Consider the following 22,948-nt stretch of genomic DNA (forward strand, 5'->3'; position numbering starts at 1 on the left):
AAAGCTTACGTGATTTTCCTAACATCCTGCACTAATAAGAGGCTGAGCTGGGATGCAAACTCCAAGCTGTCAAACTCCCCATCAGTGGCTCTTCCCAATTCCTCTCAGCCTGTCTCTCCATTCCATGTATTCTTGGTGTCTTACAGACCTAAATAAATACATTTTTATCTCTTTTTGTACAAACTAAAATAATCAGATGGGCTAGCAGCCATATCAGAAGCAGGAGGATCAGGAGAATGAGTTTGTAATATAAAGAAGACAAATGAAGAGTTCTCACTAAAACAAGTCTGTCAAAGCAGACTAATACCAAATCAATCATCAGTTCCTCTAATGCAAGAAGATAAGGAAGTCCATGAAATTGAAGGATTGTGAGTCACTTGAACACAGTAGAAATAAAGAAAATCCAAGTAATCATATTGGCTCCATTCCTCTTGGTAAATCAATTTAATCACCCATAGACTATTTTTTTATTTTTTTTTTTTTTTATTTTATTTATTCATTTTAGAAAGGAGAGAGAGAGGAGAGAGAGAGAGAGAGAGATAGAAGGGGGGAGGAGCAGGAAGCATCAACTCCCATATGTGCCTTGACCAGGCAAGCCCAGGGTTTCGAACCGGCGACCTCAACATTTCCAGGTTGACACTTTATCCACTGCGCCACCACAGGTCAGGCCCATAGACTATTTTTTAAAGAAAGAATAGTGGGCTCTGGCTGGCTGGCTCAGTGGTAGAGCATCAGCTCGGCGTGTGGAAGTCCCAGGTTCGATTCCCGGTCAGGGTACACAGGAGAAGTGCCCATCTACTTCTCCACCCCTCCCCTTTTCACTTCTCTCTCTCTCTTTCCCTCTCCTGCAGCCAAGACTCAATAGGAGCAAGTTGGCTCCAGGTACTGATGATGGCTCCATGGCCTCTGCCTCAGGCACTAAAGAAGAGCTGGGTTGCTGAGCAACAGAGTAACTGCCCCAGATCGGCAGAGCAATGCCTTTTATTGGGCTTGCTGGGTGGATCCAGGTCTGGGCACGTGCAGGAGTCTGTCTCTATCTCTTCTCCTCACACTGATTAAAAAAAAAAAAGAAAGAAAGAAAAAAGAAAGAATAGTAATACAGGACTGTTTAGTATTGAGTGTTTTTATAGTCTAATATGAAAATCTGCCAAGGTTATAAAATAGGGCATTTGTTTTAAATCCAACAGAGGAATCCATTAGTCAAGGCTCAAAGAGGACATGTAGCTAGTTTATTAATAAAAACATATGTTCTATTTCATATTGTTGATAGGAATATTAACTTGTTCAGTTTTTGGAGTCATATTTGGCAGTATCTATCAAGGACTTAAATGAACTTTTGACCCAATGCTTCTACATTTAGGAATTTGTCATATAGTGGCACTCCCTCAAATGCTCAGAACTGTCTGTATAAGAGTATGTTTTCATTATTTATAACTACAAACATTGGAATAAGTTTCCATTAGCAGGGAATCAGTTAGATAAATTGTGGTACATTCAGCTTCTAATTTAATATAACAGATTGAACACACATGCTTATCTTTGCTCTTTCCTAAAACGCCACTGATGGTAGAGGAATAAAACAAGAAATAAGCCACAAAGATAAAGAGAAGGGGAGAGATGATGACAGCAGATAAAAGATGTGAACCAAATTCTAGAAGCTGTAAAGTAAATGAACAGATGGTTTGTGACTTAGCAAAACAGAGATCACTGAAACCTAACCCAACAGGGAAGGAATACAGGAAGTAAGCCAATGGAAAAAGCCAAGAAAGACAGGGAGAGGGAGGGAAGAACGGAAGACTTCTAAAGGCAGCGAGTGTGGGATGGGGTTAAAAATAGGAGAAGTGGTGGAAAGTCTTTAATAGTTTTTCCCATCTCTGGAAAATAATGGGTACTTACTCTGTGGAAATGTTACCCATGATGTTATTAGGGATAGCAGATCTAGCTAGGAGAAAGTGGGAAGGCAAGGCATTATCTGAACACAGGGGTATTAAAATCTTATTGAATGGTGAAAACCTGTCTCCAAACCCTGGCCTCATCTGACTCCCAGAACACTAGCAGCCAAGTTTCTAACCTCTGTCCTACATCTTTGGAGATATCAAAATATGATTAATAGGACAATCCCACAGAAGAAGGACTCAGACAGATGAACCACATAAACATAAATCCAATAGCCAAAGAATGTATGAAAGGGTGCTCAACTTCATTTGCAATCAGAAAAACACAAATTAAGAACAAAATGAGACCCGCCTGACCTGTGGAGGCACAGTGGATAAAGCATTGACCTGGAACGCTGAGGTCACTGGTTCGAAACCCCGGGCTTGCCTGGTCAAGGCACATACAAGAAATAAATACTACAAGTTTATACTTCCTGCTCCTCTCCCCATTTCTCTCTCTCCTTTCTCTGAAATCAATGAAAATTTTAAAAAAGACCACACACACAATGAGAGAAGTGTAAACCCTAATGTAAGCTAAGAACTTTAGTTAACAATAATAATAATAATAATAAATGTAGCAATAGTGATACATGAACTATAAAAAATGTACCACACTAATGCAAGATGTTAGTAATAGAGGAAACTATGGGGGTGGAGGGGCTGGAGAAAGAATTATTGAAACTCTGTACTTTCTACTCAAGTTTTTGTAAACCTAAAACTGCTCTAAGAAATAAAGACTGTTAAACACATACGCAAAATGAGATAACATTATACATGCACCAGATTGATAGAAAAATTTATCAGATTAGCTATATCAATGTTGGCAAGGATGCAGAGCAATGAGAACTGTCATACACAAGTGGAAGTGTAAATATAATTATTTTGGAAAACCACTTGGTATTATATAATAAAGTTAAAGACAGGCATTCCACGTGACTTCTCCTAATGATACACCAACAGAAATGCACACATGAACGCACCGGAGCACACGCATGAGTGTGTTTTTGTAGGCATCCTTTGTAAAAACTTTCAATAGGAAAAGCCTGAGTGTTTATCAATGTTACTAATTTGAATAGAGTGGAACAATGAAAATGAAAGAATTACAGCTACAAGCACCCACACTGATAAATCTCACAAGCATGATAATGAGGGAAACTCCCCAAATTATACGAACAGTGGTGCTCTAAGCTCATGAATTTCACAGTTTAAACTGTATGATATAAATATGTACACATACATGGTAAATGTATACAGAAAAACAAGGACATGAAGTCCACAGAACATAAGATAGTGGTTACCTAGTTGGGTTGGGGGTGTGTGATCAGAGAGAGGAACATAGGATTGGGAGTGACTTCTAAAATATTGGCTACACAAGCCCTGGCTGGTTGGCTCACTGGTAGAGCGTCGGCCTGGCATGCAGGAGTCCTGGGTTCGATTCCTGGCCAGGGCACACAGGAGAAGTGCCCATCTGCTTCTCCACCCCTCCCCCTCTCCTTCCTCTCTGACTCTCTCTTCCCCTCCCGCAGCTGAGGCTCCATTGGAGCAAAGTTGGCCCGGGTACTGAGGATGGCTCCATGGCCTCTGCCTCAGACGCTAGAATGGCTCTGGTTGCAACAGAGCAATGCCCCAGATGGGCAGAGCATCGCCCCCTGGTGGGCATGCTGGGTGGATCCCAGTCTGGTGCATGCGGGAGTCTATCTGACTGCCTCCCCATTTCCAACTTCAGAAAAAAAAAGAAGAGAGAGATTAAAAAGAAAGTAAAATATTGGCTACAGATTTTGCAGATGACATCAGAGTAATGGCAATGTGAGGGATACCCCTGATCTCTCCCCTTGAAATTTCAATAAATTGAACAGCTATGATGTAGTGAAAGAACCCCAGCTGGGCTCACAGGCATGCACATGGAATTGACTAAAGGTACTGGCCAGGTGGCTCCCGGATCCTCTTCCTCTGCTGCAGTTCAGAACAACCTCAGGAGCTGCCTGGCTGAGGGCTTCCTGAGCCCACAGGGAGGCAGACCTCTTTCCTGGTCCTCCCTGCCCAGTTGCCACAACAAATGGCAAAGGAGACAACCACAGGGGATGTGAAGCTGGCTGCCTTGACATGTGTTCCCAAAACCTCCCTCAGTGTTGATCACTCAAGAGTCAGCTCCATGCTCCTGACTGAGGCCCCTGCTTTCATTCTGCCCCCTTAGAATCTCTTCATCAAAGAAGGAGCCACAAAGGGGTTTGAAGGGAGGGTAAAAGTGTGGCTGGGTGGGAGGCTTGGGGAGATGGGAGGAGGTCATCACTCCTGGAGCCTTTACCTCATCAGGATGGATCTGGTTGAGGATGTGGTTTGTTTTGGACCCATATATAAAGTGAATATATAGCAATTTGACCTAAAAAAGGAATAAAATAAAATAAAATAAAATATTGGCAATGTTCTATTTCTTAATCTAGGTGGGAGTCATATAGAAAAAAGAAAAGAAAAAAAGAGCAGACACTTTGAAAATGCAACTAGCTCATCTGGTTTTTTTAACTACTGGTCATCTGCATTCTTCCATTCAGGCATTATGAGTGCAGCCAAGTTAGAACATCAATAAACAAAGTTCCCGGGCCACAAGGGACAACCCCCTCACATGCTTTCACAGAACTATGTGAAATGCTCCACTCTCCACCTTCATAAATGGCCACAGGAGAGCTCTCAGGATGAACCAGCCTTGTAAAGTGAGGGTAGTTGGCAACAATGGAGGCACTAACAAGACCGTGGCAAACCTTGTTAAAAGCAAAGGGGTATGATCAGTTCTAAGCAGAAGTTTTCTTGGTGATTTAAGTATTTCTTATGCCAATAAGAAGAAATTTAGGAACTGTATTTAAGCAGATTGGTGGTATTAAGATATTTTAAGAAAAAAAATGTACATATAGAAAAAAGAGTGGGATTGAGGATGGATGGTAAATTGACAAAAGAAGTAACATAATAAAAAGGAAATCAGGCCCTGGCCAGTTGGCTCAGTGGTAGAGCGTCAGCCTGGCATGCAGGAGTCCCGGGTTCGATTCCCGGCCAGGGCACACAGGCGAGGAGCCCATCTGCTTCTCCACCCCTCCCCCTCTCCTTCCTCTCTGTCTCTCTCTTCCCCTCCCACAGCCAAGGCTCCACTGGAGCAAAGTTTGCCCGGGCGCTGAGGATGGCTCTGTGGCCTCTGCCTCAGGTGCTAGAATGGCTCTGGTTGCAGCGGAGCAACACCCCAGATGGGCAGAGCATCGCCCCCTGGTGGGCATGCCGGGTGGATCCCAGTCGGGCGCATGCGGGAGTCTGTCTGACTGCCTCCCCATTTCCAGCTTCGGAAAAATACAAAAAAAAAAAAAAAAGATTAAAAAAAGAAAAAAAAGAAATCAATGCCAAAATACAATAAAAGACTGTGCTCAGGCCCATTTTGACAGTGTACTGGAAACTAGCGGTTATTATCAATGCAATTCAAAGAAAAAAGCATTCTAAAACAAAAATTATAAAGCATAACTATGTCTTTTCCTCCACCACAACATTGATGTTGGACAGACTCATAGATGCACAGAACATACTGGTGATTGCTAGAGGGGTGGAGGGTTGGGGGCTGGGTGAAAGAGGTGAAGGGCTTGAGAAGTACAAACTGGCAGTGACAAAATAGTCACAGGGATGTTGAGTTCAGCACAGGGAGTATAGTCAGTAATATTGTAATAACTATGTATGGTGTCAGGTGGGTACATGAAATATCAGGAGGATCATTTTGTAAATTATATAATTGTCTAACCACTATTCTATACACTTGACACCGGTATAAAGTATTGAATATCAACTATAATAGAAACCTTTTTTAAAAGAATGTTTCTGACTGATTCTTAACATCTTTAATAGTGAACACACAGTTCTCAGGGCTAAGAAAATTTAGAGAAATGTGTTTTATTTCTCTCCTTTCCAATTCAACAGGAGAATAAGTCATTCTCTTAAGACAGTTGTGTTCAGCCTGACCAGGCGGTGGTGCAGTGGATAGAGCATCGGACTGGGATGTGGAGGACCCAGGTTCGAGATCTCCAGGTCGCCAGCTTGAGTGTGAGCTCATCTGGTTTGAGCAAGGCTCACCAGCTTGAGCCCAAGGTCGCTGGCTCGAGCAAGGAGTCACTGGGTCTGCTGAAGGACCACAGTCAAGGCACATATGAGAAAGCAATCAATGAACAACGAAGAAACCACAACGAAGAATTGATGTTTTTCATCTCTTTCCCTTCCTGTCTGTCTGTCCCTATCTGTCCCTCTCTCTGAATCTCTCTGTCTCTGCCACAAAAAAATAAAAGGACAGTTGTGTTCACAGCTGCACAGAGAAATCCACATAAAGGTTTCTTGCCCCAACTGTTCACAGTCTCTATGCCACTGAGTACAGGAAAAGCCAAGGTCAGCCCACTCTCTGATCCCACTTCTTCCTCACTCCTTCAGGAGTTTGGATTCTGGGAGGGAAGCCAGTCCATCAGTGTAAAGCTACATCAAAATGTAAAAGATAAGGGCCCTGGCCGGTTGGCTCAGCGGTAGAGCGTCGGCCTGGCGTGCGGGGGACCCGGGTTCGATTCCCAGCCAGGGCACATAGGAGAAGCGCCCATTTGCTTCTCCACCCCCCCTCCTTCCTCTCTGTCTCTCTCTTCCCCTCCCACAAAGATGGCCCGGGTGCTGGGGATGGCTCCTTGGCCTCTGCCCCAGGCGCTAGAGTGGCTCTGGTTGCGGCAGAGCGATGCCCCAGAGGGGCAGAGCATCACCCCCTGGTGGGCAGAGCGTTGCCCCTGGTGGGTGTGCCGGGTAGATCCCGGTCGGGCACATGCGGGAGTCTGTCTGACTGCCTCTCCCCATTTCCAGCTTCAGAAAAATACAAAAAAAAAAATAGTAAAAGATAAGAACCACAGACTTACAGAGCCCTGGAAGAAACCCTAGAAATCAACACAGTCATGAATGCATGGTTACCTGGCACCCACCGGCCAAATACAGCTCTCCAACATGTTTTGTTTGCCCTCCAGGACAGTGGTGGGATTCAAATAATTTAACAACTGGTTCTCCACCCTAATGACTATTTTAAGTATAAAAAAATATACCAAAAGCTAGTTTTATTATTTCATACATTTAATACTTAAATAAGAACAATAAAAGAAGTCCACAAAACTAGATTATAAGAGTTTTATAATATTAATAAAAATATTAAATAACACCTGACAAAAAAACAATAAAACTGTTATTTAAAATATTTCCATATTGCTTCTTGATTGATGTCTTCACTTGCAATTTTTTTCACCCATGGACAGAATGAACGTTATAACGGGCTCTTAGAATATTCTGTTGCTCAGATAAACGTGATAGAAGAGTAAGGAATGTAAATCTGTGATTTCTGCCTGACCAGGCGGTGGCGCAGTGGATAGAGTGTCAGACTGGGATGCAGAGGACCCAGGTTCGAGACCCTGAGGTCACCAGCTTGAGCACAGGCTCATCTGGCTTGAGCAAAGCTCACCAGCTTGGACCCAAGGTCGCTGGCTTGAGCAAGGGGTTACACAGTCTGCTGTAGCCCCCCCCCCATCAAGGCACATATGAAAAAGCAATCAATGAACAACTCAAGTGCCACAATGAAAAAAATACAGTTATTAGCTGACTTCCCCCAATACAGTTCAAGACCCTCAGCAAAGTGATACACAGAGGCGACAGTAAGTTGAACCAGCTGTGAGATGAGAGTAGAGACCAGTGGGCCCTTTACTACACAAACTTGGAGACACATAGATCGGCCATTCTCCAGAGGTTGTCCAACTTGCCAACACCTTTGTCCCTAATACAGCAGCCTAGTCATACAAGCCGCAGAGTAATCCATTTACGTGGAGCCTGGTCTACCTGCACGGAGCCCAGGCATTCAGATCTATGGGGCTGGGGGCACAGCTCCAGGGTCCCTCGTGGTCCTAAGCTTGCAACTCCCCTGTACTTGCTGGATAGGAAGTAAACTCTTTATGTGGCTGCAACTGAATGTCAGGAGCTCTAGCTCTGACTCCCCAGGAGGTCCTGAGCCTTTGTAAGGCACAGAGGGAGGAGAAGTGATTTTATTAAGAGCATGTTGCCCTTAATTAAAGAAGACCTTTTCTAAAAAGATATAAACTAACATTTTCTTATTGAGATCAAACCATATTTTATTTATGTATGTTAACTATGTGTTTATTTTCCCAAAATTGTATAAGGGCACACAGACTACATAAGATCAAGTTAGAAGTAGGTATAATTTTCTGTACTATTTGAAAATTTAACAAGAAATAAGTATTACCATTATTACCATTAAAAAAAAGGTGACGGCCCTGGCCGGTTGGCTCAGCGGTAGAGCGTCGGCCTAGCGTGCGGAGGACCCGGGTTCGATTCCTGGCCAGGGCACACAGGAGAAGCACCCATTTGCTTCTCCACCCCTCCGCCGCGCTTTCCTCTCTGTCTCTCTCTTCCCCTCCCGCAGCCAAGGCTCCATTGGAGCAAAGATGGCCCGGGCGCTGGGGATGGCTCTGTGGCCTCTGCCCCAGGCGCTAGAGTGGCTCTGGTCGCAACATGGCGACGCCCAGGATGGGCAGATTATCGCCCCCTGGTGGGCAGAGCGTCGCCCCTGGTGGGCGTGCCGGGTGGATCCCGGTCGGGCGCATGCGGGAGTCTGTCTGACTGTCTCTCCCCATTTCCAGCTTGAGAAAAAATGAAAAGAAAAAAAAAGGTGACATTTCTAGTTCAATTGATTGAGTAGATTACATTAGCTATAGTCTCTCATTCATACATGACCGTCTGAGTATAATTACTGACAAGGGAAGTTGTTCCAGATATAGTTGTGTAAACAAAGTTACTTGCAAAATTTTGTATGGCCTATATACTTTATTTTTATCAAATATATGTAATATGTAAGATATCTTCAAAACATCTGGAACATTATATTTTAAGAGGTTAACATATAAAAAGGAAAGAATAAGGCAAAGGTATAAGATGGAACTACGAAGGATGTTAACACAGATAAAATCAATCCACTCCTATAGGGGAGTGCCACAAAACTTGGCTTTAAAATTTCCAGCACATAGACTACTAAAGGAAACCCAAATGACTACATAATTTGTAATGTCTATAAGGTAAAGACAAATCAGTTAGCCTAAAGCCAGAAAAATTTTTTAACTATCAGCATCAGTGAGGCCCTGGCCAGTTGGCTCAGCAGCAGAGCATCAGCCCAGTGTGTGGAAGTCCCAGGTTTGATTCCTAGTCAAGGCACAGAGGAGAAGAGACCATGTGCTTATCCACCCATCCTCCTCCCCCTTCTTTCTCTCTGTCTGTCTATCTGTCTCTCTCTCTCCCCCTCCCACAGCCATGGCTCATTCGAGCAAGTTGGCCCCCGGTACTGAGGATGGCACCATGGCCTCACCTCAGGCACTAAAATAGCTTGGTTGCCAAGCAACAGAGCAATGGCCCAGATGGGAAGAGTATTGCCTGGTAGGAGGTTTACTGGGTAGATCCCACTCAGGGTGCATGCAGGAGTCTGTCTTTCTGCCTCCCCACCTCTCAGTTAATAAAATAAAATAAAATTAATTAATTAAAAAAAAAAAACTATCAGCAGCAGTTTACAGATAGAGAAATGGAGGCACACAGAAGGTCATACAGGTGTTTAAACCATGCCTGGAGGGTTGGCTCCAGAGTCCCTACAAATTCAACTTGAGGCTGGAATTCAGACCGAGCCACTTATCCCACTGCACTGCCTCAGTTACTCAGAGGGGAAACTATGGTGTAAGATGAACATCCTGAATAGCCTTCTTAAAGCAGGCCCAGTAACACATTTTGGAGGGCTTTCTAGATTGGACTATAAATGTAAAGTTAGGTGGACGCAGCACTGTTGACCAAACTACATCGCTCTACTGCTTAAAACCCTCCAATAGTTTCCTCACTGCACTGAGAATACCGCCTTACCTCCTTGATAACCCAGAAGACCTTGAATGATCTGACCCCCTTCAAATTTTCAAATATCAACCTCTTATGACTCATTCCCCTAGTCATGATAGAGCAGCTTCCCAAACCTTCTTTCTGTTCTCTAAACATGTCAAACTATTTCTGTCTCAGGGCCTTTGCACTTGCTCTTAGGAATGCCTCCCCCCCAACCCCATTTTCACACAGCTGGCTCTTTCTTATCTTTTAGACCTCAGGTCATGTGTCTCTTTCTAAGTAAAAGATCCCTTCTCCTCTATAATAATTTATGATGTCCCCCGAGCCCCCAACTCTCTATTAAATTAAGCTGTTTCATTTTCTTCCAGCACATTTATCACCATTTGAAATTGTCTCATTTATTATCTGTCTATTGTCTTCACTACAAAACTGTTAGCTCCATGAGAGGGAATCTTGTGTCTCCACTGCTAGATTCCCAGCACCCAGAACATGCCTAACATATAGCAGGCCCCAGTTAATATTCACTGAAATTGAAAAATTAATTGCCTCGTACATTAAAGACAACTTGATCTCTATCATGTTGCTTTTCATTTCAGTTATGCAGGTTAGCTACTCACACGACCCAGATTCATATCTACCTGGAAGCCCTGCCTCAGTCCGGGCAGCCTAGGGAGCATACAGCCTGCACAACTACCACCTGATACTGGAATTCAGCCAAAAGGGATGCCCACAGGCCCTGGCCGGTTGGCTCAGTGGTAGAGCGTCGGCCTGGCGTGCGGAACTCCCGGGTTCGATTCCCGGCCAGGGCACACAAGGGAAGCGCCCATCTGCTTCTCCACCTCTCCCCCTCTCCTTCCTCTCTGTCTCTCTCTTCCCCTCCCGCAGCCAAGGCTCCATTGGAGCAAAGATGGCCTGGGCGCTGGGGATGGCTCCTTGGCCTCTGCCCCAGGCACTAGAGTGGTTCTGGTCGTGACAGAGTGACGCCCCTGGTGGGCAGAGCATCGCCTCCTGGTGGGCGTGCCGGGTGGATCCCGGTCGGGTGCATGCGGGAGTCTGTCTGACTGCCTCCCCGTTTCCAGTTTCAAAAAATACAAAAAAAAAAAAAAAGAAAAAAAAAAAAAGGATGCCCACAGAAATACTGCTGCTACCACTGACAACTAGATCCTGTACACATTCTCCAGCTGGTGGGCACAAATCCTGAGCAGAATTCAGCTGCTTGCCCAAGAGTTTGCAGCATCTCAGAGCCATGCACTGGAAAGCTGTCAAAAATGTGTCAATGCCTGACCTGTGGTGGCGCAGTGGATAAAGTGTCGACCTGGAAATGCTGAGGTCGCAGGTTCGAAACCCTGGGCTTGCCTGGTCAAGGCACATATGGGAGTTGATGCTTCCAGCTCCTCCTCCTTCTCTCTCTCTGTCTCTCTCTCCTCTCTCTCCCTCTCTGACTCTCTCTCTCCCTCTCTCTCTCCTCTAAAAATGAATAAATAAAATTAAAAAAATTAAAAAAAAAATGTGTCAAGTGTCTGAACCAGCCCTCGGGATTATAGAAGCAAATAAACATGTCATCCCAGCTGCACATTTTGCCAGGCAACAATAAAGTCAATACCCCTGCCATCAGGTGCCTGCAGTTAAGTTTCCAGCTGCCAAATCATACTGGTTGCCCCCAGACTGAGGCCAACATGATGCTTACAACTATTAATTTGGCAGAGGACCAAGAATCCCTGACTTCCTATCAACTAGGCCTCCATCTGTCCAAAGAAACCAGCAGTCAGCCTGCTCTTAGATCTTTATCAAAGACTGGATAAGGAGCAACAGTGCCAGGTGAAGTTTACGGGAGACTTGTGTTCTACCCACAATCAAAACTACAACCTGAGGTCAAGGGCAGGGGCTTCTATTTGGTAATAAGTGCCAAGTCATACCAGACAAGCACTTAGTTCATTTTTCTCTGGTGAATGTTCTGAAAAGCAGCCCCGTGTTGTTCAAAGGTCAGGATCAAAGAGGATAAAACAATACATTCTTCATATAACAAATCTTATTAAATTTTAAATCTGTCAAACAACTTATTTCTCACATAACTGGTTTTTACTGTCTTTCTCTCTCTCTCTCTCTCTCTATATATATATATATATATATACACATACATATATATACATAAAAACTAATATATATTAATTTCCTTTGATATAAAATATGCCCTACTAGAGTGATAAGTCCTTGATTCATCTCATTATGTAGACTTGTTTGATTTAAAAAATAATTTTAAAATAAAGTGGTGCCTTGCTTGAGCAAAAAAAAAAAATCACAATTAATGTAATGCTATCTAATCCATAGTTGCTATCCCAATCCCACTTAGAATTTTATAAGACTCTGTAAAACCCCTTTAACCTGTGAAGGGCCTCTCTTAACGACTCGCTGCCTCCTCTGTGCCCAGATTCAGAACGATGAAGTGGGTAAGACATGGAGTGAGCTCACACCATGGTGACAGAGAAGAGGGAAGCTCCAGTGAGTCCCTGCAGCCCGTGGATTTGTGGATGGATTTGTGGATGGATTTGTGGATGTGCCTGAAGAAAGAAGAGTCATGAACAAGCGAATCATAGACAATAACCTGAAAACGTCCCAGGACCAGGTGCATCAGGCAGGGTGGGTGTGTTCAAGCGATGGGGAGGCAAGCCCATGATCCGGATCAGATTGAAGAGACGGAGGAAAGGTGTTGGCAGTGGCATCTGAAATATGAATCTGGGCCAGTAAAAACCTCCCTGGCTGGGGCCACAGTGATGGAAATGATGGCAGGCCTCCGACAGGGCTGTGCAGGATGACAAGACAGCATGCCATGAGGCTGGGAGCAAGAGAGGAAGCTGAGAGAGAGCCAAACCCCCAAATTACCCACTGCTTCTCTTGTGAGAAGTCTATGTGTGAGGAGAAATGTTGAGATGAAATGAATGACAGCATCTCACCCAGATGTAATATGATTAAGGGATGGAATTGCTCTTGTGCCTCTCCCATGGCAACTTGGCCTCAGCTTCAACTCTTTCCATCTCTGGGAGGCCCCAAATTTAATCAGATCTTACCGCTTTGTCTCTTAGCTGCATGAAACCAGCAAAAGTCCCAACAGCTCAAGCTTAGATCATTCCAGCCGTATCCTTGACTTTGCTTCAAATTCCTGGCCTTCAAACTAGGCAGCAAGAATCATCATGTCAAAACAAAACAAACCACAAAAAAAGGCTCCCATGAAAGGTCACTGATCATTGATTCAAAGAGTCAGTCATGTGTAGAGGCCCTTAACTAATGTTTTTGTTTATCACCTGTTCCCTAGTTCATCACTCCCTTTATCCTTAAGAAACAAACATATTGTGTAACCCACCCTTTCAACCTACACATGATCAAATATAGTAACTAAAAGAATAAACTTGACAACCCTTTTCTTCTTTTTCCAGAAAAGTAGCAATTTGCTCCATTAAAGGATTTCTTTCAGCTCTTTCTGAACTGGTGCATGTGCAATCTTGACTGCATTTTTTTTGAATTTTATTTTTTAGATTTTATTTATTCATTTGAGAGAGAGGAGAGAGACAGAGAGAGCGAGAGAGAAGGGGGAGGAGCAGGAAGCATCAACTCTCATATGTGCCTTGACCAGGCAAGCCCAGGGTTTTGAACCGGCGACCTCAGCGTTCCAGGTCGACGCTTCATCTGCTGTGCCACCACAGGTCAGGCTTGACTGCTTTTCGGGCTAACATAGACACTTGTTATGAGTCTTAACACTCTTTGGAAAATTACAGAATATATCATTTTACAAAATAGAAAAAAAGGACCCTTCCCATTCATCTGTAATCAACTAAGATGACCAGCCATAACCTTGTTGAGTAAACAGACTCAAAATGGAGATTTCTTTGTACTAAAAATCAAAATAGAGGAGGAAGGTGGACTAAGGTACCTACAAGCCACATGCTGGTTACAAGGTTAGCTGCAGTCTAATTTCCTGCCAAGGAGCTCTGTTTCAGCTTCACTGGACAGAGGAACGTGAGGCAGCTGGGCCTCAAATCCTGGAGCCTCTGGGGATGGCCTCAGCATGGAGAGTGGCAACATGACAGGCACAGCTCGAGTCCATACTCAACCAGACTGAGTTCCCACGTGCGGGCTGCCCAGCCGGGGCACACCGGAGGCACCCTCAGCCTCTGAACTGATACCACATGATTTAGAGTCTCAAATCTTTTTAATTGTACATATTATAAGTGCTTACTGCAGAACAAAAGAGGGAATAAGAGCAAAAAGACAATAATACAAATCATCTACACCCTGTCATCCAATAAGCACTGTTTTTATTTGGAGTAAATAGTTTGGACAATTTTTTTCTGTATCATATGTGTATGGAAATGCTCTTCCTAAAAACAAAACTGAGGATTTACACTCATCACAATGACTATTATAAAAAGCAAAAGTTTAAAAAAAGCAAAACCAGAAAATAAGGGTTGGCAAGAATGTGCAGAAATTAGAACACCTGTACACTGCTGGTGGGAATGGAGATGGTGCAGCCACTATGGAAAATAGTATAGCCGTTCCTCAAAAAGTAGAATTACTACTATATGATCCAGTAATTCCACTTCTAAGTTCATACCCCAAAGAACTGAAAACCAAAACTTGAACATACATTTGCATATCCATGTTCATAGCACCATTATGCAAAAGATAGAAGTAACTCAAGTGTCCACATGAGTAAATAAATAAAATGTGGTATGTACATAATGGAATATTATTTTGCCTTTAAAAAGTAAGGAAATTCTGGCCCTGGCCGGTTGGCTCAGCGGTAGAGCGTCGGCCTGGCGTGCAGGAGTCCCGGGTTTGATTCCCGGCCAGGGCACACAGGAGAGGCGCCTATTTGCTTCTCCACCCCTCCCCCTCTCCTTCCTCTCTGTCTCTTTCTTCCCCTCCCGCAGCGAGGCTCCATTGGAGCAAAGATGGCCCGGGCGCTGGGGATGGCTCTGTGGCCTCTGCCTCAGGCACTAGAATAGCTCTGGACACAACAGAGCAACGCCCCAGAGGGGCAGAACATCGCCCCCTGGTGGGCATGCCAGGTGGATCCCGGTCGGGCGCATGCGGGAGTCTGTCTGACTGTCTCTCCCCGTTTCCAGCTTCAGAAAAATGAAAAAAAAAAAAAAAAAAAAAAGGAAATTCTGACATGTTACATGGATGAACCTTGAATACATTATACTAAGTGAAATAATCCAGTCATAAAGGGACAAATATTATATGATTCTACTTACATGAGATATCTAGAGCAGGGGTCCCCAAACTACTGCCCGCGGGCCACATGCAGCCCCCTGAGGCCATTTATCTGGCCCCGCTGCACTTCCGGAAGGGGCACCTCTTTCATTGGTGGTCAGTGAGACGCAAAGCCCAGCATCGCTCACGTACAGTACTACTTCCGGCGACGCGGGATGCATGCGTCACGGCTCCGGAAGCGCGTCATATCACTTGTTACGGCTAGCAGTGACACATATGGAACCGGACATTGACCATCTCATTAGCCAAAAGCAGGCCCATAGTTCCCATTGAAATACTGGTCAGTTTGTTGATTTAAATTTACTTGTTCTTTATTTTAAATATTGTATTTGTTCCCGTTTTGTTTTTTTACTTTAAAATAAGATATGTGCAGTGTGCATAGGGATTTGTTCATAGTTTTTTTTATAGTCTGGCCCTCCAACAGCCTGAGAGACAGTGAACTGGCCCCCTGTGTAAAAAGTTTGGGGACCCCTGACCTAGAATATTCAAATTCATAAAGACAGGTAGTAGAACAGTGGTTGCCAGGGGCTGGGGGGAGGGAGAATAGGGACTCATTATCTAATGTATATGGAATTTCAGTTTGAGAAGATTAAAAAGGTTTTGGAGATGGATGGTAGTGATGGCTGTGCAACGATGTGAATGTACTTAATGTCACAGAACTGCATTCTACATTCTACATATTTTGCTACAATTTAAAAATAAAGCTGTAATCATTCTATCTGCAGTTTACTCTTTGCATTTAATATGTATGACCTGGGAGGACTTCGGGTCCCTCCGGTGGGAAATTCCCCAGGCCGGGAACGCTGAGGCCCTGGCGTGGCGTGCTGCCTCCTGTCTCAGAGCAACACGCTGACACACAGGAGAAGGCAGCAGCTCCTGGGCGCGTGCAAAGAAACTCCAGGAACCTCAGCCACAGACATGCACATCCCTAATGCCCATCAATTTACTAAAAACGGTCACCAGGGCACTGAAGACTGGACAGAACAGAGAGATTCAAAAGGCTCTATTCCCTGCCTGCGTCCGGCATTTTCTCTCCCCAAATGATTGGTTTTGCCTCACTGTGCAGGCCCAGCAAAGTTCTGGCTGTTGAAAGTGAAGATAAGTGCAGTCATGAATGCTTGTTATCCCCGTTTTTCCCACGTGGTTTCCCAAGTCCCAGCTCCCAGGCGTGTTATTCTAGTGACCTCATCAGGGTCACACTGCAGAAAGCCAGGCCTGTGAGAGTACTGCTCCCTGTGGACGCGTCCTGGGGAGTTCCCAGCTCAAGACACTGCTTGGCTCTATGGCCCCCGCTGTGGAGTCCACTGACCAGGCGGTCATACACCACATTAAGTCACCATTGATTACCTGCAGAAAGTCATCCAATCAGTGCAAAGACAGACAGGATTGTTCACAATGCTTTCTTTCCAATCAAACAGCAAGACTATAATAGAATGAAATAAACCAGATGTTGCCTTGTAGAGCTAATCATATTTTATAATTATGGTTATTTGGCAAATTAAGGTAACAGAGCAAGCAGAATGCCAAAAATAATCTCCTTTTACTTATAAGTAGAAGATTCTTGCTTACCCAGAAAACAGGTATACAGAAATAATAGCTAACAAAGTTGAAATTTGTGTAATTTATTCACAAGAACAGACCAATATTTTGATCAACTTTTACTCTAGAGGTCATTCTAACTGGCTTAGTTATTTATTTTTCAATAAATGTGAACTCTGAGAGGGCAAGGCTTGCTGTTCACGGGTGTCTCCCGCAACAAGGACAGAACTCTCTGTTGAAGGGTGAGAGAATGAATCTTTCTACATTCTCTCGATTTGGCCATGGCCCCGTCTCCACCTCTCATGTCACAACTCAGCTATTCCACACTTGAGCCCCCAAAGACATTTGAATTTGCAACCCCTGGTTTAAATGCTGTGACTGACCATTTACTTGTGAATGGATACTCTAAATAACTGTTAAGATTTCTTGTAGAAATATCAATATGCTCTCTGAGATCTGTGTCCCCTGGGTATCTGCTTAGCGAGCACCCTGTTTTTCTCTGCCGAGATAAACCTCGTTTCCTACCGGAGAGCAAACTCTTCCAGACTTGTTTTCAGAGCAGACTGGTTGAATAGGGCTGGAAAGGGAAATTTTAGCTCATTGCTTAGCCTTCAGCATTCGAAGGCTCTCGAACTGAACTCCACTTGGACAGGGTCAGAGTCTGAGTAATTGTTTTAATCTCCTCATATTATCGAACACGCTGCAGGAACTAGGTGACAGTCATTTCCCATCGGAACTGCCGCACTTCTTTGGGATTAACATTCTGTACAAATTACAACAGTTTTGCGGCCAATCTGATATTTCCAAAAAGGGCCAGGAATCCAGTAAATCCATGATAGGCGAACTGTAATCTTGTCAAGGCATAATTTAAAAACACACATACACACAAATGTTTAAAAGCCATATTTTATTTTTTTATTAAAAATAAATATAGCTTGGCCCTGGCCAGTTGGCTCAGTGGTAGAGCGTCGGCCTGGCGTGCAGAAGTCCCGAGTTCGATTCCCGGCCAGGGCACACAGGAGAAGCGCCCATCTGCTTCTCCACCCCTCCCCCTCTCCTTCCTCTCTGTCTCTGTCTCTTTCTTCCCCTCCCGCAGCGAGGCTCCATTGGAGCAAGGATGGCCCGGGCGCTGGGGATGGCTCCTTGGCCTCTGCCCCAGGCGCTAGAGTGGCTCTGGTCGCAACAGAGCGACGCCCCGGAGGGGCAGAGCATCACCCCCTGGTGGGCAGAGCGTCGCCCCCTGGTGGGCATGCCGGGTGGATCCCGGTCGGTTGCATGCAGGAGTCTGTCTGACTGTCTCTCCCCGTTTCCAGCTTCAGAAAAATACAAAAAAAAAAAGAAAAAAGAAAAAAAAAATAGCTTGCCTGACCTGTGGTGGCACAGTGGATCAAGTGTCTACCTGGAATGCTGAGGTCACCGGTTCTGCTGGTTCAAAACCACAGGCTTGCCTGGTCAAGGCACATATAGGAGTTGATGCTTCCTGCTCCTCCCTCTTTCTCTCTAGCGCTCTCTCCCCCCTCTCTGAAAAGGAATAAATAAAATCTTTTTTTTTTTTTTAAAAAGAATATAGCTTATTGAGTGCTATTGGGGAAAGGGGAGATCAGAAATGTACATTCTTATATCCTAAAACAACAAAAGACTATCACTCCTTTTATATCAAGAAGTATTGCCTGATCAGGTGGTGGTGCAGTGGATAAAGCATCGAACTGGGATGTGAAGGACCCAGGTTTGAAATCTAGAGGTCGCCGGCTTGAGCGCAGGCTCATCCAGCTTGAGTGTGGGCTTACCAGCTTGAGGGCAGGGTCGCTGGCTTGAGCATGGGACCATAAACATGACCCCATGGTCGCTGACTTGAGCTCAAGGTCGCTGGCTTGAGCAAAGGGTCACTTGGTCTGCTGTAGCCCCCCCCCCCCATTCAAGGCACATATGAAAAGGCAGTCAATGAACAACTAAGGTAATGCAATGAAGACCTGATGCTTCTCATCTCTCTCTCTTTCTGTCTGTCTGTCCCTATCTGCCCCCCCCCCCCCGTCACAAAATAAAAAAATAAAGAAGTATCTGTCCAGGCATATCTGGGAGAAATAACCACACAGGGGCAGTTGGGCAGTTTTCTGATCTTTTGTATTTATATAGCACTTTACCATCCGCAAAGTGAGTTATCAAGCAAAGGCCATTCTCCAAACAACTCTTCGAAAGACGGATCACCACATTCCCATAATTCCAAAATAACAAAGTATAAGTTAGCCCACCGACTTAAAAACAGTCCTTCAAGAAAAATAAAAAGCTAAGAAACACTAGTATATAAAATATATACATCTAATGCCAATGACATCTTATTTTAGAAACATTAAAATGAGGAAGAAAAATGGTGCACCTTAGATTTGGAGAAGCTGAGACCAGACTCTTCTAAACTTGAAGCAACTCGCCCAAAGTCAGTCTGATGCTGCACCTGCAGAACTTGGGCCTGGATAACTTCATTTCATCCATACAACAGAAGCTGGGCACCAACAAGGGCAGAGGTGAGCAAGGGCAGCCCCTGGCCCTCGCCCCAACCTCTGCACCACCGCGAAGGCTCTGCTCTCTGCTTGGCCGGGCAAGCCAGAGCAGCACAAACAGCTCTCCCTTCCCTTAGGACACTCTGTTGCTGTTAAACCTGGGAGTATCCTGGTTCCCAGAGCCCAGCACGCCATGACCCTCAGCAGGTCGGCCCTGGAGAGGACAGCACATCCCTGGCCCAGCCTCTGGCCTCACAGCTGTTCTGTCTGGCTGGAGACAGGCATACCTGAGGTTTCCTCAGGCGATTTGTACATGCAAAGTAGGTGGCCTGTGAGCAGGGTCAGCCTGAGGTGTGGGAGAAGGTGAGGAGAGCAGAATGGTTTGTTTCCTTCTGTAAAGTCTGAATTATTTTAAAGGTAATTTTGAAAACTCAAATCTGGGAAAAGAAATGAAATAAAGAACACGCAACTTGAATGTAGAAAGATTATGGTTGAAATGCAGGCTTTCCCATTCACTGGCTGTGTAACCAGGTAGAAGTAGACTTCCAGGCCTCCATTTTCTACCTACTTCGTCAGGTAATTCTGGGGTCTGCCCCAAACAACTTAGTTGCTGCCACAGCACTCTCTCTACTTTCCTCAGAGTCCTGGTCACACTGTGTGGTCAGTCTGTCCATGGACCCCCCCAAAAAAAGAGATGGTCCCCTCTTTTACTTTTGCCTATTACTATACCTGACCCATTAGCATTTAAAATGATCTGAGAAGGTCCTGGCCAGTTGGCTCAGTGGTAGAGTGTTAACCTGGTGTGTGAATATCCTGGGTTTGATTTCCTGTCAGGGTACACAGGAGAAGCAAGCATCTACTTCTCTTCTCCTCCCCCTTCCCCTTCTCTCTTTCTCTCTCTCTCTTCTCTTCCCACAGCCATGGCTGAATTGGTTCAAAAGCATCGGCCCTGGGTGCTGAGGATGGTTCCGTGGAGCTTCTGCCTCAGGTGCTAAAAATAGCTCATTTGCAAACACGGCCCCAGATGGGCAGAGCATATGCCCCAGATAGGAGTTGACAGGTGGATCTGGTTGAGGCACATATCAGAGTCTGTCTATCTCCCCTCCTCTCACTTAAAAAAAATTAATAAATGGATAAAATTAAATAATCTCAGGAAATGTCCAGGCAGAGAACAAAACATAAACGTGATTTATATTAGGTACACAATTTATATTAGGTAGACTATGGTTGCGACTATGATTTTTTTCAAAATCTGTTTCAGAATAGTGGCATTTCTTTCCTCTGACTTTCCATTGCTACACAGCTGCATTCACCAATATATCATGGGGGGGGGGAGTAGGAAGAGATGGGGAAAAGTATTTTAGGAATTATTGAAAAAATTACATGTGAAGTGGAGTCACATGAATGAAAGTCTTTCTACCTCCACCGCAATGCCAAAACAAACACTCTAGATGCATTATTTGTCAACAACAACAACAACAAAGAGTATCTCCTGTTACTGGAAGGGGGACCTGGCCCTTCGGGTCTGCCCTGGGCCAGCCAGTAGTATGTGAGTTCTTGACTTTGCGCAGGAAAAAATTCACAACACAAGTCCAAATGATTTTGAGAGTAAGTTTATTAAAGCTGGGGACAGTGAAAGGAAAGGCCTGGAATAGAAGGAGCAACAGGAAAGAGCCTAGGCAGGGCTGCTTTGGCTCTCTAGAAACCTTCTGGAAAGAAATGAGCCTACACAGGTAAGCCAGTGAAAAGAGGGCCTTGGAGACAGGTTCAGGGGGTGAGCCCAGGAGGAGCCGCCCCTATCCATTGCTCCCCTGGTTGCAAGTCTAGTGGTGATTCTTAAAGCTTAGGAGATAGAGCCTGTGGAGGAAGCCCACGGGGAGTGGGAAGGGAAAGGCGTGGGTGGGCTTCCAGGAGGGAGAACTTGCTGGGTCCTTTGTTGAAAGGCTTTTTAAAGCCTGAATTTCAGGGGAGGTTTTCAGTAGAATGTTCATCAGCTTCTCCAGGTGTGCCCTTTCAGAGTCTTGTTCTCTGCCGATTGGTCAGCCCCAGGACAAGGGTTCTCTACCGATTGGTCAGCCCCAGGACAAGGGTTCTCTGCCGATTGGTCAGCCCCAGGACAAGGGTTCTCTACCGATTGGTCAGCCCCAGGACAAGGGTTCTCTGCCGATTGGTCAGCCCCAGGACAAGGGTTCTCTACCGATTGGTCAGCCCCAGGACAAGGGTTCTCTACCGATTGGTCAGCCCCAGGACAAGGGTTCTCTAAGATTAGTTCTAGCAGCTGGTTCTATCCTCGCCTACCAGGTTTTGCTGCTTTTCTGGGCCTGGAGCTAAAATATATCTGAGGCCTAGACGTTATCTCTAGGGAGGTGACCTTCTGGATCTGGCTGTAAATTGCTTGGCCAGTTTGTTCAGCTATCTGTTTCAGTTTCCCCATTCTACTTGCCAAGGAATTTTCCTAGATTCTTACTATCCTGCCTCATCTCCCACTTCGTTTTTCCCATCAATTTACTCACTCGACTACTTTAAGAGTACAGCAGAGGTCTGAGCATGAAGTCCAGACCTAGGAATAAAAAGCAGATGAAAGATCATCAGGGAGTCTATCTGCCCACACATCAAGGAGCTTTGAGAGTAGTAACGTACCCTAAGCCTGGGAAAGAGGAATCAAAATGCACAAGTTTAGTTTCTCTGCAGGACTTGAAGAACTAACGGGGAGTAATTGACCTGGGCTGGATTTCCTCAAAATCCAGTACAGGCTAAGCCACAGAAACACTGTTTTATTACAATTGGTGGTGGTGGTGGTGGTGGTGGTGGTTGGAAAAAAGTACATGGTCTCAGAATAGTTCTGATTTTCTGAAAAAAAAAATTTGATCCCAGTCATACAAAACACCATAGAATGAGAGAACACATAACCTCAAAGTAACTCTAGAAATGTGTCATTTTCACCACTCAAAACATATCATGAACCAACGGGCCAATGAGTATAAAAAGTTCAAACCCTTTGACCTGGCTATTCTTATTCAGGAAAACTATCATAAAGATATAAACCAAAATATGGAAGAAGTTCACTTCACAACAATGTTCAAAGCAGGAAAATTTATATTAAAAAAAAAAGTAATTCGTACCACTTACTGACTTCATTGTCTGATAGTGAGAGGGTATCAATATAGTACATAATCAATAATATCTATAGCTATATAGATATAGCTATACATACATATATATACTGCTCACAAAAATTAGGGGATATTTTATCACTTCATATTTATTCTGAAATATCCCCTAATTTTTGTGAGCAGTATACAGATCTATGACTGCTAGTGCACCATATGTAACCTATTTTCTAGATTGTGTTTAGCACCCGCACCCGGGAATGCAGGAGAACTGCTGAAGCCGGACGCTCCCATACCCCTGAGGAGATGACTGACCCCAAGAAGCAATCAAGATTGCGATTAGATTGGAACGCCATGGAGAAGAAATTACGACCCCAGGAACTGGCCATCCTGCTTGATGACTCTTACAATGCTGGGAACCAGCTATCTTACTTTATGACTAACTGCATGCTCCCCGTTGTACTAACCTCACCTGAAAAGGTATATAATCAGCCCTCACGAATGAGATTGTAAGGCAGGCTCTGGGCTAGGATATGCCAGCTGTCTTCTCAGGGTGCTGGCAATCTTGATTAAAGATGCCTGTTACCCTCTCAGACCCAGTCTCTGGTTATTGGCTATTGTGGCTATGGGTGACCCGAACCCCGGACTGGTTGTAGTCACTTGACCACTAATCCTCAAC

At 44.7% G+C, this 22,948-nt stretch overlaps 1 protein-coding gene across 3 annotated transcripts in view; it reads right to left on the bottom strand.

The window, feature by feature from the left end:
• SLC16A12 (solute carrier family 16 member 12) overlaps window positions 1-22,948 on the bottom strand; it is a 96,903-nt gene that overhangs the window by 48,568 nt on the left and 25,387 nt on the right. The window contains exon 1 of one of the 3 annotated variants that reach the window (XM_066239409.1): window positions 19,039-19,282. The exons of the other annotated variants lie outside the window; for them this stretch is intronic. The gene's annotated coding sequence lies outside the window, so the exon portion shown is untranslated. Of the gene's footprint in view, window positions 1-19,038; window positions 19,283-22,948 lie in introns of those variants that run through there. 3 annotated transcript variants of the gene reach the window in all.

This window comes from Saccopteryx bilineata, chromosome 7, assembly GCF_036850765.1.
Source record: "Saccopteryx bilineata isolate mSacBil1 chromosome 7, mSacBil1_pri_phased_curated, whole genome shotgun sequence".
NCBI lineage: Eukaryota > Metazoa > Chordata > Mammalia > Chiroptera > Emballonuridae > Saccopteryx > Saccopteryx bilineata.